This window comes from Alosa pseudoharengus, unplaced genomic scaffold (genome assembly GCF_046254945.1).
Source record: "Alosa pseudoharengus isolate Yale_2024_CS ecotype anadromous, Long Island Sound unplaced genomic scaffold, YU_APseudo_1.1 YU_APseudo_1.1_scf_1, whole genome shotgun sequence".
NCBI classification, from domain to species: domain Eukaryota; kingdom Metazoa; phylum Chordata; class Actinopteri; order Clupeiformes; family Clupeidae; genus Alosa; species Alosa pseudoharengus.
The window spans coordinates 1,499,278-1,511,513 of NW_027468564.1; the positions used below are offsets into that span (position 1 = coordinate 1,499,278).

The 12,236-nt window shown below is 40.9% G+C and overlaps 1 protein-coding gene and 1 long non-coding RNA gene across 2 annotated transcripts in view; both read right to left on the reverse strand.

The window, feature by feature from the left end:
- LOC143119887 (NACHT, LRR and PYD domains-containing protein 3-like) overlaps positions 1-12,236 on the reverse strand; it is a 191,514-nt gene that overhangs the window by 130,855 nt on the left and 48,423 nt on the right. The window lies entirely within an intron of this gene.
- On the reverse strand, positions 3,491-5,596 carry LOC143120211 (uncharacterized). Its single transcript, XR_012986337.1, has 3 exons — positions 5,104-5,596; positions 4,344-4,456; positions 3,491-3,753 (listed from the first exon to the last, which is right to left on the reverse strand). It is a non-coding gene; the product is annotated as an uncharacterized LOC143120211 (long non-coding RNA).

The window sequence follows — 12,236 nt, forward strand, 5'->3', positions numbered from 1 at the left end:
ACTACGGCCTTGCATTCACTACCCATACTGCGTAAAGATTTTGCAAACGTACCAAGGTCCTTTCTCCCTCTTGCGTCAAGTTAGCGAGAGCTTTATTTATTTTCTTGACGAGAAAATGAAGCAGAACTATCCATTACTCTGAGCGTTTCAATTGTGTTAAAAGTGATCTCTACAAAGTGGGCAACGTTGCCAACAGTGACACAGTGGGAATCACATATAGGGAGGCGCAACAAGCAATTACACCGCCAGCTGATAACAAAGCAAGTGGCTTAGATCAGATCACTGCAGAGCACCTCAAGTTTGCAAGTCCGAGGGCTGCAGCTCTTCTTGCAACCATAGACTGTAAAAAATATGGACAAAGCGTCTGTGACGTCACCCATAGATTTTCTGAAGAACGGTTATGAAGCCGTTTATGGGGGGTATGGGCGGCGCCATCTTGGGAAACCTTGGGAAATCCTAACCCCGCCTACCTCCTAGCCAATCCATATATGGGTAAAAGGGCGGGACTTTGTATGAGACTGAGCAAGCCGGTGGACCCGCCTCGTCGTCAGCCGAGCAGCCTCAGCTAACGTTAGGCCTACAAGATGGACTGGCACAGACATTGCTGTAACATTGCTGGTAAGTTTGATCTGCTAACGTGAAGTTCATGTATGTTTCTTAATGCCATGTTCAGACACTTTTTAATGTTGTATGCTGAAAGGTTAAATTCGGATGAACGGTTGAAAAGTTGAGAATGAAGAGTTGAGTTTGCAGATTCTAGCTTCTAGGTAAAATAAACTAACGTTAGCTATCCCTCCCTTGCTAACGTAGAGTAATTTAACGTTAGGGCTACAGGTTCACCAACTCACGTAGAGTAACTTAGCAGTTTACAGGTTCAGCAACTCATACTGACAAAAATGTATCTTTGCCTTTATTGTTTTGTAATTAACGTTATCCATCTCATATCCTCAGTGGCAGCCATCATTGTAACGTTAATTAATTTACGATAACATCAGCCATGCCTCGCTGTATCTGTCAACGTATGGTGTGAATTGATAACAAAATCGTAGGGTATTAGTTAACTTGTAATGCTACATCATTAATTATTTTTGATTAACTCTTAATATCACGTTTTGAAATCGCTATATTGCTCTAAAGTTGTCAGTGGTAGTTTGGTCTAAGATGACATTGAAATTTCTCATCGGTGGCCATTTCACGATCCAGTGTTCATGTTCGGTTAGCTTGCCTTATTTCCCCTTGTCAGGCTATTATCAAAACGTTAAATCCAGTTAGGGACTGTACGATATTTAGCGGGGGGGAGGGCCGGTCGCCAGACGATCGGGTTAAAAATGTTCTGCCTGGCCCTCCCCCCTGGTCAAATTTTTTTTTCCAGGGGCCTCCCCCCGGCTCAAAAAAATTCTCCTAGGCCCTCCCCCCTACGTGAATCAAATAAAACTGGTCGAAAAATGACGTTTACAAGGTTAAAACGGCCAGCAAATGTCATAAGCACACATACACACACACGGGGCTACAAACCAGTGTTGCGCAGGTTTGGTCACAAGCGGCCCGCGGTCGCCCGATATTTTAATCAACCCGACCGCAACTCGGACCGCGAATATTAATTAGGACAAAATTATACCCGACCCGCGATCCGACCCGCTTATTTACAAAATGTGTGCTTTTGGTTATAGCCTGCATGCAGTAGTCCATTTCTGTAAAACAAACTAATTTATTTGCGAAACTTTATGCAGTAGAACTACACGCAGGCATGCAGGACATAGGCCTAATGTTTGCGCAGGAGAGAGAATGAGAATAAGACGCACGCAACCACCAAGGATTAGAACACTAGGATAAGATTTGGCCATGGACATACTTCTTTCGAAAATAGAAATGGGGAGGCAAGGTAGCCTAGGCAAGAGAGATACATTGCTGGTCAAAACGTTAGCGTAAGAACTGGTTTAAAATGCTGAATGAAGCACAAAGCTTTACTAAAGCACATCCACTGTTTAAAGTCACAAACACAACGAACTAAGCTTTTATGCATGCGCGAACCTATACATACCGGTAGATATGGCTGTGTAGTCTGTGCCATAAGATTTATTCCTGCAGGCTGCCCGTTTCGGCTGTCATACTTTTAAATGGCTTCGCAAGAAGTAGGCCTACATAGACCATAACTTGTACTACTGTCATCTTCTTTAAGAACGTTTCCCAATATTTCCCATAGCCTATATCGCTTTTCCTGAAGAGTGTCTTTATTATTTTAACTCGCGTCTTCAGCTTCTTTACTGTTGACTTAGCCTACTGTATTGATGCTTTACTGTATTGATGCTAGCCTTCTCGTGATATTTTAAGTAGGCCTATTTGTAGAAAATATATATTTAATTAATTTTAACTGACCCGCCAGCAAATGACCCGAATATCATTAAAATATTTGGTTTATGACCCATAACCGCGGGTGACCTGCAAGCTTACGAGGGGAGTTGTGGGAGATTCAGGTAGGGTTGCGACTTTTTGGACTCGCCCACTCTGTCAAAGAGACGTGAATCATGTTTTGGCCTACAAACCTTTTAAAATATCGAAAACGGATCATTGATCAGGGGGAAAAAATATCATGTATCAGGAAAAAATAATTTTCCTCGGCCCTCCCCCCAGGCCAAAAAAATTCTCCTGGGCCTTCCCCTAAGGCTTAAAAAATTCTCTTAGGCCCTCCCCCCCCTGACGACCGGCCCTCCCCCCCCGGTAAATATCGTACAGTCCCTTAGTGTCCGGTGTTTGGCATAACAATGCCAATATTAGTGTACTTTGTCACTTAAGATCTATTTCAAATCGCACAATAGTACTACAGCATTGTACTTTTGTTGATTACAACAAGTGGTGTTGGTTTGCATTATTGTATCATTTTGTAAGTAGGTATGACTAATAAAATGTTTACCTTTCTGTTTTTGCAGTTCACCATGGGGAGGAGGCGGCAAGGAGGTCCATGGGCTCTTAACCTGGGACTAGAGGTCCAGGTGAAGTGCTTTGGCTGGGGTGTGGTGATATTGAACCCATTGAGACTATACAGTACATTTAACTTTATGTCTATTGATGAATGTTACACCTACCCTTTACTTATGCCAAACCCATTTCTGTTCTTTAAATATCAGAAAGCAAACTTACTGTTAATGGCACTACACTTAAACTTGGAAATGTTTATGGAACTTTTCTGAACTGTGAATTACATTAAAACTCATGCCAGTATTTAGTTTTGTTAGTTTTTCTTATCTTCAACTGTATTGTACAGTGGAGTTTTGTTATATGTTTATACTTATATTTACCATTTCTGCTGTAAGTGCATGTTGTGTGTGATGTCTGTATGCTACTGAGACCTTGAATTTCCCCTTGGAGATCAATAAAGTATCTATCTATCTATCTATCTATCTATCTATCAAACCAATTTGCCTGTGCTCTCAAAAAACATTTATACAAATCTGTCAGCTTCAGTCGGTAGGTTGAATTGAAGACCCAGATGCAGAAGTAAAGGTGATTTTTTACTTGTATATCTTGAGCATTACAGGTAACCACTGAATTTGCAAAACTAAAATAACAAAAACTAATATGTACTAAGCTAGTACATAGTCAATACATATTAGATCACTTTAAAGACTGACAGATGCAAATGCTGTAAATAAAGGTAATCAAGGGGTCTGCTGGTGAACAAAGTCTTTGAAGTCAGAAGCTGCCACTGCTCAATGACTTGTGCCCCATCTGGTAGGATTTCAAGATGTTCCAGATCTGAAAACAGAAATATTGGTATATGTCACATCTTTGAACTTAGTGCAAACTATGAACAAGTGCTCACAAATTAAGCTAAAAAATACTCCCAATATGTATAATGAACAAACTCACAGAACACTTAGCTGAATGGGGACAGGACCGGCGTATTCAACAAATGTCCTGTTTATGCAGGCAATAAGCAAAACCAAATTTGGTGTATTCAAAGTTCTGTAGAACATCCATTTCTTGTATTTTAATGTTTTCAGTGGAACAGTGTAAGCTCATATCTACACCCCATTGAGGTAGTTATTAATAGTTAGGCCAAGGTCCAGTCAAACAATAGCCAGTCACTGATGCCATATTCTTTAATTATCCAATCTGTATCCAACCAAAACCTGCTGATTTAAAGGCTACTTTCCATGTGTGACTTATCAAAAGAGGTCATGATAATTATTGCACAGATGTGCCCCCGACTGCTCACAATAAAAGGCCACTCTAAATGTCTGAAATGCATTCATGTTTGTTCAGTATGCTAACCATGTCTGGAATAGACAACTAGGCCTATTGAATCCAGTAGGTTGCTCCATTTAAATGTATGAAAAAAGTACCACGGAATCAGTACTGAAGTGATGCTTCTGAGTCGACTGCACAGACGAGAAGTGAAGTTAGGAGTCCAGAGCCCTCTCCAGCACCCAGCCTGTCTGGATCACCTACAGGGAAACTTTGCATAGACAAGAAGTGTTGTTTCAAATTTGTGTTTCACAAATAAACGGCATCAATAAGAGTTTCAGACGTCAGTTATAACTAACAACAGTTATGGTGACTAGCTAACGTTATCGCTCGTTATCAGCTCCATGTTCAACGTATAGTCAATGGTTCATAGTGGTTCACAATTTTACCTCCACTAACGTTAGCTAATGCTTCGGCTGAAGTTATCATCTGAACGAACGCTTTTCTATCTTAAATGTGACAACCCAAAGACTATATAAATTGACAACGGACTAAGCATTCACACAGAGAGTATTTACAAAAGTTTTTTTGACGAGAACACATGCTTTGTTACCCCAGTATGTTTGTGAACTAACGTGCTTAACGTTACAGCTGTCTGATCATTGACTCAAACACCTGGCTAGTATGGCAAACGTTAAGCTAACTCACAACGGGAGCACAATCGGTTTTCACTAACGTTAACTTTATTCAAGTTAACTAAATGTATGTGTGTGCTTCAGCCATTCGGTCATCATTTTCGACATATTTGAAACTTATTTGAAATGATTTGACGCTAACGTAGCCTAGCACTACAGTGCCCAATAACATGGATGCTATAATGCTAACATCTACGTGAAATAGTAGTGGAATGTCACTTACCTGAAAAACTGGAGCGAAGTCTTCTTAAAGTGTCGGTTAGTGGGCTTCAGTTAATAGCAACCCATTTTATGACAGATTTGAATAAACATTTTCAGAAAGAATGTGGTGTGTTGGATCACAGCCAAGACATAATTTCGGAGTTTCCTCCACTCAGCTAGTGACGTCGTCTGCTGCCTCGACACCAGCCGTCAATCAAGTTAACCACGCCCTTAATTATTCATACATTTAATATCTAGATGCGATCTAAACTAACGAGTTAGAAAAAAATTCACCCCCCTCACAGTTGTCAGGCACTCGGGAACTACCAACAAATACAATAAAAGTCCATGGGACCAACCTGTAAAAGTATGAATTTATGCTGTGAAAACGGACATTTTAACATGGGGGTCTATGGACATTTGCTCCCTTTTGGGACCTGCCCCTAGCGGATTTTCGATGTATTGCAATTTTTCGCATTTCCGGGTAGGCTTCATTGTTCAAATTAGAATGTTGCCGCTTGCTTGCAACCTGCTTTACAGGCTTTATGACTCATGGTCTATTGCCGCACTCCATGTTGTCTGTTACCTTGGCAACTGTCGTCAAGGACAAAGCAGACAAGGTGGGGAGCTTGGATAACTATAGACCAATCGCTTTAGCCAGTGTGTTATCCAAAGTCCTGGAAGTAGTTTTATTAGATAGACTAAGTTTCTATATTGATACCACAGACAACCAGTCTAAGCATGGTACTGATCTATGTAGGAAGGAAGGAAGTGGTTGAAATGTAAAGAAGACAGAATTCTTCAGTTTTGTTTTATTGATGCATCAAAGGAGTCAATCATTTTAAGTTGTTCATTAAGATCAGTCAAAGAGGTGTGCCCAATAGCATAATTAGGATCCTGGCATATTGGTATGCTAACCAGAGCATGCAGGTCAAGTGGGGGAATGCATGGTCGGCAATAATAAATGTATGCCGATGATTTATTTTTCTCCTAGCAGTGCTGGGTTTCAAGAGATGCTGAACATATGTACTGAGTATGGTGTCAAATTTCATGTTAACTACAAAAGCAAAAAGAAGATAAGGATTTAGTCTTTCCATCTTTTTACCTGGCAGGGAAAGCTTTAACTGTAACCAAAAGCTTTATCATTGCCTTTTTTAATTGTTGTTTGTGTATGTGCTGTTGTTTGTGTATGTGCTGTTGTTTGTATTGGTATGTGCTGTTGTTTGTGTATGTGCTGTTGTTTGTGTTGGTATGTGCTGTTGTTTGTGTATGTGCTGTTGTTTGTGTACGTGCTGTTGTTTGTGTATGTGCTGTTGTTTGTGTTGGTATGTGTATTTATTGGACCATGAGTCTGGAAATAAAAGTTGATTGATTCCTATAACACGCTAGCATTGTGCTAATAAATGACATCATTGACACTTTTGAAAGGCTTTTAAGAAAAATTAAGTAACTTTAAAAATATATACTCAATAGGGTGTATTTTCTTTGCCTCCCCTTTCAAATGCAATATTCAAATTACTAGACAAAAAAATTATATCCCGAGAAAAGTGGATTTTGAGGGGTACAGCTCCATAGACCTCCAGTCATTCTGCCCTCGTGGACGAGCGCCCTCACGTGGAACAAGACGTGCAAATTCGGCGTGCTCCAAGAAATATAAAGTTAGGCCTAGGCTACTTACCAGAAGTTGTCCTGAGTAATCCAGTTACCATTCAGAGTGTCGAGTCATTGACGAAAAGTAAGTTCGTATGATGTTTAAATCGTGTTAATCCACACTGGTGCAAAAATGCATGCAAACTAAATAAACTCAATTTAATTCGCAATAATGTCACATTCGCAATAATACCCACTGACGATGGTGAGCCAGATACCTTAAAGAAAAAGAAGGGGTCATTCAATGCGAAATATGACGAGTCATATTTAAAATATGGTTTTGCAGAGACCGGTACTCGCATGCACCAAGTCCTTTATGTGTGGTATTTGGTGATAAGTTGTCAAACGAAGCAATGAAACCATCAAAGCTAATTCGACATCTAGAGTCCAAGCATCCTACACTTAAAGACAAACCCCTTGAGTTCTTTGAGCGTAAGAAACGCGAGCAAGAAGGACAAAAAACTAGTGCGTAAAGCAACCACATCGGTGAACGTGGCTGCGCTAAAAGCCTCATAGTGGCTAGTCGGATTGGTAAATCTAAGAAGCCCTTTACTATTGGGGAAGAGTTAATTCTGCCTGCTGGTAAAGGCATGTGCAATGAACTCCTTGGGGAGGCTGCAGCTAAAAAAAATAGCTCAGGTACCGCTTTCTGCAAGCACTGTCCATAGGCGAATTGATATGTCAGGGGTGTCATGTCCATGTGTAACACACCCTATCAGAATGTTCAGGGATATTATGGGTAGAGCGGATGAGGTGGAGTTCATTAAATCCGTGCTCAGTAAGCAACAGACGTGTCTTTGTGTGGTCCATATTATTAAGATTAAATTCTGCAATATCTCCTTAATTCATAAGTAAAGTTGAGATATAACATTGGCGACGAGGATTCATTTCTGTTAGTTAGTTAAAAATTACAGTTTAGCTAGTTAGTATGGAGAAATCCGGGATTCAGCATTTTGCATGCTACACCGAGCCAGCCACGCTAGGCTCCAGATGGAAGCGATGGCTAACGTCGTTTGAACTGTATGCGGATGGCAAGGGGCTCATCATAACCGAGGATTAATGGTCCTCCTATTATTCTGGTTGATAGCTCTGTGATGCTGTGTGAGTGTGTGTAGAAAGGCCTTCACACCATGCTTCCAAAATCAAATCTGTCTTTTCTTCCATCACAGTTTGAGTTTGAGTTTTTTCATACTTCAGTTCATTTGCCATATTCACATATCTTTTTTTCCTTATTGACAGTATGACTGAGGAGTTGGAGCGCCGTCACATGGTTGTGGAAGTGACGAGGAAGCAAAGGAGAAGTTGTGTGTGTGTGTGTGTTTAGTGTGTGTGTGTGTGTGTGTGTTGACATGGTGTGTGTGGATCGAGTGTAACCGAGGATTCACATGATGCTTCTCCATCTCGCTGGACCAGACGTACAGGACATTTTTTTCGACTCTACCGGACACGGGTGAGGCAACCCAATATGGCACGGCAGTGGATGCTTTGAACGCATACTTCGTACCTAAAGTCAACACAGCGCTAGCAAGGCACGCATTTTTTTTCAAAAACTGCACCAGAAGCCAGGTGAGAAAGTGCAGCAATTTGCTACACGCCTTAGACAAGCTGTGAGAGACTGTGGTTCCTGGGGTGATTCTGACAATCAAATAAGGGATGCAATATTAAGCAAAGGAACGTCGGACTATGTGAGAAGGAAACTTTTAGAAGAGGGTCGTGGATTGACGCTAGCATCTACACTGGATATAGCTGCCCGTTGTGAGTGCATCGACAAACAGATGGCGGACATGGCGGGTGCGTCAGCTAAACATTCCACGGACACTGTTAACCGGATTGCACTAAAAGAAAAAAAAGGGAAAGCATGGATATGGAAACGCAAAAGGTAAACCGAACAGAGACAATAAAAATGATGGAAAATGCTACAGATGTGGGAATACTGATCATATTGGCCGTGATCCAAAATGCCCTGCACGAGGGCAAACGTGCCACAAGTGCCAGGGGAAAGATCACTTTGCAAAAGTATGCCGCACTAAGAGCGGGAAACCGAGACTAAATGTGAACAATGTAGATGTTCGTGAGGACTTTGCATTTGCCATTGAAAACAACCATATGCCAGAGAGACTTAACTTTTGTGTCGGGGGAGTGAATATTAAAATGCTGATTGACTCTGGGGCAACAAGTAATGTTATGGGAGAAAATGCATGGGAAAAATTGAAAACAGAAAACATTAAGTGCCACTCCTATGTTCCTAAAACAGAGAGGAAACTCTACTCATATTCTTCTAATCAGCCATTAGCAGTCAAGGGGGCATTCATGTGTGAGGTGTCCATAGGAAAAAAGAAAGAACAAGCTCGAGTTCATCGTAATCAGGGGAAGTGGTGAACCACTGCTGGGGAAGGAGACAGCAATGAAACTGGGGGTTTTAAGAATAGGTGCCAACATTGCTGCTATTACAGACATTAAACAAGCACTCCAGCAGCAGTAGCCCGAAGTGTTCAGTGGAGTCGGGAAACTGAAAACAAGACCGGTCAGTCTACACATTAACCCAGAGGTGAAACCAGTAGCCCAGCCACTCAGGCGCATTCCATTCCACCTCAGGGGGCCTGTAGAGTCCAGAATCAAAGAATTGGTGGACTTGAACATCATTGAGCCGGTGGACGGACCCACCCCGTGGGTGAACCCGGTTGTGATTGTCCCAAAACCTGGGAATGATGTACGACTTTGCTTGGATATGAGGCGGGCCAATGAAGCCATAGTGAGGGAACGCTTTCCAATCCCCACGGTGGATGAGCTACTTCAGGGCATGAACGGCTCAATTGTATTCAGCAAGTTAGATTTAAAATGGGGATACCATCAACTTGAACTGACTCCCGATTCACGTGACATCACCACATTTGCCGTGCATAACGGAGTGTACAGGTACAAAAGACTCTTGTTTGGTGTGTCATCAGCCAGCGAACAGTATCAGCACGAGATAGCCAACGCATTAGCTGGTATTGAAGGAGTAGAGAACATATCTGATGACGTGATCATACACGCACCTGACCAAGACACTCACAACAGACGGCTGCACGCAGTCATGGAAAGACTCAGGGACACAGGATTAACACTGAATCCGGAAAAGTGCCAATTCAACATGAACAGACTGATTTTCATGGGCATTTGTGTGTTACGTATTGTTGTGTTGTTATGTATTGTTGTGTTATGTATTGTTGTTGTTATGTATTGTTGTGTTATGTATTGTTGTTGTTATGTATTGTTGTGTTATGTATTGTTGTATTGTTATGTATTGTTGTATTGTTATGTATTGTTGTTGTTATGTATTGTTGTATTGTTATGTATTGTTGTTGTTATGTATTGTTGTGTTATGTATTGTTGTTGTTATGTATTGTTGTTGTTATGTATTGTTGTGTTGTTATGTATTGTTGTATTGTTATGTATTGTTGTTGTTATGTATTGTTGTATTGTTGTATTGTTGTGTTGTTATGTATTGTTGTGTTATGTATTGTTGTATTGTTATGTATTGTTGTTGTTATGTATTGTTGTTGTTATGTATTGTTGTGTTGTTATGTATTGTTGTGTTGTTATGTATTGTTGTATTGTTATGTATTGTTGTATTGTTATGTATTGTTGTTGTTATGTATTGTTGTGTTGTTACGTATTGTTGTGTTATGTATTGTTGTTGTTATGTATTGTTGTATTGTTATGTATTGTTGTGTTGTTACGTATTGTTGTGTTATGTATTGTTGTGTTGTTATGTATTGTTGTGTTGTTATGTATTGTTGTATTGTTATGTATTGTTGTGTTGTTATGTATTGTTGTTGTTATGTATTGTTGTATTGTTATGTATTGTTGTATTGTTATGTATTGTTGTGTTGTTATGTATTGTTGTTGTTATGTATTGTTGTATTGTTATGTATTGTTGTATTGTTATGTATTGTTGTGTTATGTATTGTTGTTGTTATGTATTGTTGTATTGTTATGTATTGTTGTGTTATGTATTGTTGTGTTGTTATGTATTGTTGTTGTTATGTATTGTTGTGTTGTTATGTATTGTTGTTGTTATGTATTGTTGTGTTATGTATTGTTGTTGTTATGTATTGTTGTGTTATGTATTGTTGTTGTTATGTATTGTTGTGTTGTTATGTATTGTTGTTGTTATGTATTGTTGTGTTATGTATTGTTGTTGTTATGTATTGTTGTGTTATGGATTGTTGTGTTGTTATGTATTGTTGTTGTTATGTATTGTTGTGTTGTTATGTATTGTTGTTGTTATGTATTGTTGTGTTGTTATGTATTGTTGTGTTGTTATGTATTGTTGTTGTTATGTATTGTTGTGTTGTTATGTATTGTTGTATTGTTACGTATTGTTGTGTGTCTGTCCTTATGTCTGTCTGCTGGCTGTGCAATTAATTGCCCCTCGGGGACAATAAAGTTACCTTGACCTTGACCTTGACCTTCTGCTATCAGAAAAGGGCATTGGTCCAACAGAGGAGAGGGTGCGAGCTGTGACAGAAGCAAGGGAGCCGGAGACCGCCACAGAGGTGCATAGCTTCCTTGGGCTCGTTGGATACAGCAGCCGGTTTATCCCACAGTTTGCAACTCTGTCAGAGCCACTGAGGCGCCTGACCAGGAAAGACATACCTTTCGATTTTGGGCCAGAACAAAAACAAGCATTCAGCGCTCTCAAAGCAGCACTTGCAAAAGCAACCACCCTTGCTTACTTCGACAAAGAGGCACCAACCCAGGTAATAGCTGATGCAAGCCCTGTGGGGCTAGGGGCAGTCTTAGTGCAGAACCAGAAAGGAATTAAAGTCCCTGTGTGCTATGTAAGCCGTAGCCTAACCGATTGCGAACGGAGATACTCCCAGACAGAGAGAGAGGCACTAGGTCTAGTATGGGCCTGTGAGAGACTACATCCATACCTGTACGGGCGACAGTTTGACCTAGTCACAGATCATAAGCCACTGGAAGTAATATACGGTCCCCACTCAAAACCATGTGCACGAATAGAGCGGTGGGTTCTTCGCCTACAGCCATACCAGTTCAAAGTAGTACACATAGCAGGAAAAAGCAATATCGCTGACTCGCTATCAAGACTTCTGCCAAACACGGGGGAACAGGCAAAACATGTGCACGGGGCTGAGAAGTACATAAGATTTGTGGCAGTGAACGCAACTCCACAGGCACTCACCACTCGAGAAGTGGAGGAAGCATCTGCCACTGATCAAGAGCTCCAAGAGGTGCGCAAAGCCATAGATACTGGAAATTTTGAGAAATGCAAACCATATGCTGTCGTTGCAAACGAGCTGTGCAAAATAGGATATCTTGTTCTGAGAGACACGCGTATAGTGCTGCCCCAGGCCTTGCGAACACGTGCACTTGCACTAGCAAGAAGGTCACGAAGGTCATTTGGGCATAGTGGGAACAAAGCAACATCTAAGGACTAAAGTGTGGTGGCCGGGTGTGGACAGAGCAGCTGAAAGACATTGCAAAGCCTGCCACGGA